Source organism: Tupaia chinensis, unplaced genomic scaffold (genome assembly GCF_000334495.1).
Source record: "Tupaia chinensis unplaced genomic scaffold, TupChi_1.0 Scaffold141231_1, whole genome shotgun sequence".
Taxonomy (NCBI): domain Eukaryota; kingdom Metazoa; phylum Chordata; class Mammalia; order Scandentia; family Tupaiidae; genus Tupaia; species Tupaia belangeri.
The window spans coordinates 1,164,748-1,170,215 of NW_006201094.1; the positions used below are offsets into that span (position 1 = coordinate 1,164,748).

At 40.4% G+C, this 5,468-nt stretch overlaps 1 non-coding gene across 1 annotated transcript; it reads right to left on the reverse strand.

Annotated features, from left to right (window-relative positions):
• Positions 1-2,995: 2,995 nt before the first annotated feature.
• On the reverse strand, positions 2,996-3,098 carry LOC114005003 (U6 spliceosomal RNA). Its single transcript, XR_003546943.1, has one exon. It is a non-coding gene; the product is annotated as a U6 spliceosomal RNA (small nuclear RNA).
• Positions 3,099-5,468: the final 2,370 nt, after the last annotated feature.

Consider the following 5,468-nt stretch of genomic DNA (forward strand, 5'->3'; position numbering starts at 1 on the left):
GTCTGGGGAATATGCCCTGCTAGTGTCCAGAACCCACTTCTCAACCTTGTTCTATGTACTCGAGTATTTTGTGCCCAAATGATATGTAGCCCTTTGTAGGGCTTTCACTGGATTATTCAATGGCCTCTCCCACCACTGCGTGAGGGCCAGCTGTATGAGGTTCCCTAGGTCCGAGAGTGCCCAGGGAATGTTGCCTAAGAGAAGTTGTATGACAAGCTCGGAGGTTGGTGGGATGGCTGGGATGTGCACATGTTCGTGCACAAAGACCTTGTGGTAGAGAATGGACTAGGGTAGGGGGGATGGGGGCGAGCTGTTGGGTAGGATCCTGAGGTCATTTCTACTTGTGCGGCTTCATTCTGGCCCAGAGCGCCAAGGTAGTTGAGGATTTTAACTTTAACATGGTCCTTTTTGTCATATTGGTACATTTCCCAATAGAATATAGAACTATTTTATTTAATAGTCTCTTAGTTTTAAAAATATATGCACATATTAAATGAGCCATTATTTATATGCTGACTCCGGATGCCACAAATATTGGCAAATCTGTCCCAGAATATCCAGTGCTCTTTCTTTGGGAAAAAAAAAAAAAAAAGCTCACCAACACGTAGGTCAGTCCTGAGTGTCTCTAGTAAATCTCTTACAGATATATATTTCCCGAAGTTGTCCTTTTTCATGAATTATACCCAATCTGACAGCCTAGAGCTGAGTCAGCCTCTAAATTCCATACATCTGCCCGGAATTTCCGCTTTAATATATGCAACTGAAAAGTCACTATTCTCAGATCCCTTAATTCAGTGTCACAAACTCAAATGTCTCCAAAATTCTGAGTAATTAAAATGAGAAAAGATTAGGTGTTAGAAAAAAAAAATACGCACAGGAGAGAGAAAGCACCTTCTACATAGGACAGCCACACGCACCTCCAGGATTGGTTTCTTAGAGCAAAGTGGGCGAGAGTTGCAAAAGTTGCAATTAGAAAAAAGCCAGAAGTCCCAATTAATATATAAAATCTCCAGTTTTTTTGGAGTTGAAAAATTATTTAGATTTTTTAAATTCTATATTAGCCAAGTAAAATTTTCTGGTCTGTGGGCTGGATTTAGTCCATAGTTTGCCTTTTCTTCCCTAATTTTTTCATTCTTTTATTTTATTTTTAGAGAGATTTTTGCTATAGGGCACATATGCTCACCAGAGATTTAGAGAGAGACAGAGAGATGGAAAGTGAGAAAGCACTTCCCCAGGAAGATGGCCACACTGCATTCCCTTATCCTCCATTCTCCTCTTGGGATCCTGGGCATGCACGCGCGTGCACCCAGCATGAATTTAAAGCTGCCAGGTCCGGGACTTGAACCATGGTAGACTACTAGGGAGTTCAGTAACATAACCATTACACCACCTGCTGGTCCCTCTCTAATTTTTTGTTTGAATATGAGGTATTGCAGAAGTTCATTTTATGCATCACCTTGACTAGGTAGGTCATAGGGTGCCCATATTAAACAGTATTTCTGGGTGCGTCCCTTAGATCATTACTGGATGAGATTAGCATTTATGCAGTCCATCAGTCAACTGCATAAAGTAGTTTATCCTCTCTAATGTGTGTGCATCTTATCCAAAAGCCTAAATAGAATAAAGGATGCAGTAAGGAGTTAATTCACCTTTGAAAAAAAATGCCAGAGGGAGCATGTATTCACTGGAGAGAAACAGAGAGAGAAAAAGAGAGAAAGTGAGAAAGCACCCACTCATCCCCATAGGGCATGGTCATGACATGGTCGCTTCTCCTCCATCTCTCCCTCCTTCTAGGATTTTGGTCATCCATGCACATGTGCACAGCGTGTTTCTCAAGCCACTGGGTCTGGGATCCAAACCACGTGATTGGTCATGTGGGATCCAGCTGCCTTAACGCACTATGCAAAAGGCTGGCCTGGAATTCACCCTTTTAAAATTTCTGCCTGCCTGCATGAGCTGGGACCTCAATCTTCACCTGCCCTTGCACTGAGATGTGCAGGATCAGCTTCCTTGGTTCTTAGACCCTCAGACTCCAGCTAGAATTACATCCCTGGTTTCTTGATGCTCCAATTCACAGATTGGGGAAATTCTCGGCTTCCACGATCACCTAAACCAATTCTTTGTAATAAATAGTCCTTAGATTCCTCAGCTGAAAGAACTAGACAGGTAATATTTTAGTTATATTCTGAATTTCATATTTTAGATTTTAAAACATTGTGTAATCAGAGGTGTCCACCTATGGAAGATTTAACCATGCCAGACATTTTTCCTAGCATCTCACAAGTTATTATCTATTTCTCATGTATTTTTCAGGTATGTATGCAGTAACATAACTTTTTGTATTAAAATCTGCTGATGTATTTTAGTTCTTATTCTATTTCATACCTATCATTTATATAGCCTATCTCCTACAAATTAAAAGGCACTATTAAGAGGTTTAGACAAAAAGTGGCTCCAAAGTTGGTTTAAGGTAGTTTTTTATTGTCCAGGATATTTTTTCCCTTGTGTCTTGCTTTGTTGTTGTTGTTTTATTTTCTTTCTAATAATTATAAATTCAAGCTTAGAGAAGCTTGCTTTTGTCTTGGGGAGAAAAAAAAAATCTAAACAACAAAGCTTTTATATAATTTGCTAACCTGATCTTGTTTTTAGGGAGAGCTGGTAGCTATTTTGCAAGAGTAAAATTTATACCATCAATGATACAGGTCCAAGCCTGGTGGTACTAAGAGGAGACAATAGCTTCACTGACAAAATTAGAATCTGCTGGTGGCATTTGTGGAAAAGAAGCCCTTGCAAATTTCTAAACAGTAAACTCTGTTAGGAAATTCTCAAGTGTCTTACAGGCCAAAAAGGGAATAAGGTTAGTAAAATGCCTCAACAGAATTTGAATAAAATACTGGATCTGAGAGTTACTGGAATTGGATATATAAAAATAGGGTGGTAGATTGGGTCATGCTTACAATGGTCTCAAGTTCAAATAAACTACCATGACAATACAAAAACTACGGAACGCTTTATGAATTTGTGTGTCATCCTTGTGCAGGGCCATGCTAATCTCTGTGTCATTCCAATTTTAGTGTATGTGCTGCCGAAGTGAGCACCAGTAATAGGAATTTTTAAACTGTGAGTTTTTGAGAAATTTGTGATTTAGGATGACTGACTTTGAGTGTCAATAGGAAATATCACCTTTAAATTCTCATTTCACACATGCAAAATGTTTTCTGCTATAAATAATCTCTAATGGCTAGAAAGCATTATCATTACATTTCTTCACCCCTCAGTGGGAAACATATCTCAAGGATACATGACAGGTAAATTATGACTACTCATTTCACATTTTTTCTTAATTATTTATTTATTTTGAGAGGTTTTTGCTATAGGGCGCTCACCAGAAAGACAGAGAGACAAAGAGACAGAAAGTGAGAAATCACCCTCTAGGGGGGATGGCCATGCCGCATTCCCTTCTCCTCCATTCTCCTCTTGGGATCTTAGGCATGCACGCACACGTGCCCGGCGTGAGTTTTAAGTCACCAGGTCCAGGATGCAAACCGCGGTTGACTACGTAGGAGTCCAGCGACATAGCCATTATGCTAACTGCTGGTCCCTTATATTTTGTTCTTGAGACTAAGCCATACACAACACTTCCTGGTTTCTCTGCTGCTAGGACACATGGCATAGGGTCAAGCAAGGCTGGAGATGAAATGGGTTGATTATAGAGACATGACGATGTGTCATAGAGAATGACATCGAGTGGGTCTTGCAAATCTCACACTGAATGTTAGGACATACCCCAGAACCGTTTGGCAGTAAACATTTCTTTTTTTTTTGAGAGGTTTCTCCATAGGGCGCGTGCACTCCCCAGTGAGAAATCACCCCCCAGGGGGGATGGTCACGCTGCAATCTCTTCTCCTCCATTCTCCTCTCGGGACCTTGGGCACGCATGCTAACGTGCCCGGTGTGAGTTTTAAGCCACCGGGTCTGGGACGCGAACCGCGGTCAACTACATGGGAGTCCAGCGACATAGCCATTACGCTAACTGCTGGTTCCCAGCAGTAAACGTTTTTGGGATACATACAAGGCTAGTCTATCAGCTATGAGCAATGTCATTAGGCATTCTCTTTTTTTCTTCTTCAAGAAATTTTTTTATTTTTAAAAATCAATGTATTGAGATATGTTACTTACCATAAGATTAATTTATTTAAAGCATACACTTTAATGTATTTGTAAAGTAGAACAATCACATCTAAATCTAATTTTAAGACATTGCTAAAACATTGAAAAGAAACCTCGTGCACATTTTCAGATTGCTCCTTATTTCCATCCTTAGCCCCAGACAACCCCTGATCTACCTTCTGTCTTTATATTAATTTCCTTTATCGTGACACTTAATATAGATGAACATGGTCACGTAAAATACACACGACTTCTTGTCTACAGTCTTTCGCTTAGCAAACTTTTTAAAAAAGGATTATTTATTTAATTTTATCTCTTATTGTTGTTATATTATTACTATTATTATTATAACTTGCCCAGAGAGAAAAGAGAAAGAGAGAGTGAGAAAGCAAGCCACCAGGTGGGGGGGGCCTCTAAATGTAGTCAGCCATGTGGGGGTTCATCGCCTTCAACACCATGCCACCTGCCAGCCCCTAGAATACCTTTTTATGGTTTATCCATAGTGTAGTAATTTGATCATTTTTATTGCTGAATAACATTCATGAAAATACCATTGTCAATCTATTGATATTTACACATTTACCAGTTGATGGACATTCAGGTTGTTTTCACTGTTTAAAAAAAATTTTTTTTTAGGTTTTTGCCATAGGGTGCATGGGCATGCTAGAGAGAGAAGAGACAGACAGAGGCAGAGAGACGGAAAGGGAGAAATCATCCCGATGGCCATACTGTAACCTCATCCTCCATTCTTTTCTCAGGATTTTAGGCACATATGCACATGCACCCGGCATGATTTTCAAGCTGCCAGGTCCGGAAATTGACCTGCCATTGGCCATGTGGGAATCCAACACCATAACGATCACGCTATCTGCTAGCCCCTTAAATTTTTTTTCCAGACAGAATCTTGTCATGTTGCAATCTTCCTGTCTCAACCTCCCAAATTGCTGGGATTACAGGTGGACCCAATCATGCTTAGCTTTGCTCCTACTTTTTGGCTACTGACAATACTATTATCATCAACGTCCACGCACAGGCTTTGAGAACGAGTCGTTCATTTTTGACTTGGTAGTGACAGAATTTGGATTCGCAGCTAAGTTGATGTCTGCTCATAGTAAATTTGAGGTAAATCAGTGTATATCCATGTAACAATCACTCTCACTCTCTAGCATCCTGTTTGCAAGAGTGAAAAGAATGAATCTCCAGAAATCAAACAGGGAGTGAGGGGTAGCCTTGGGGGCAGGCTCAGCGGTGTGCTCGGCCTGGGAGCATCATTTGTCAAGTGTGTTGTAGAAGAGAAA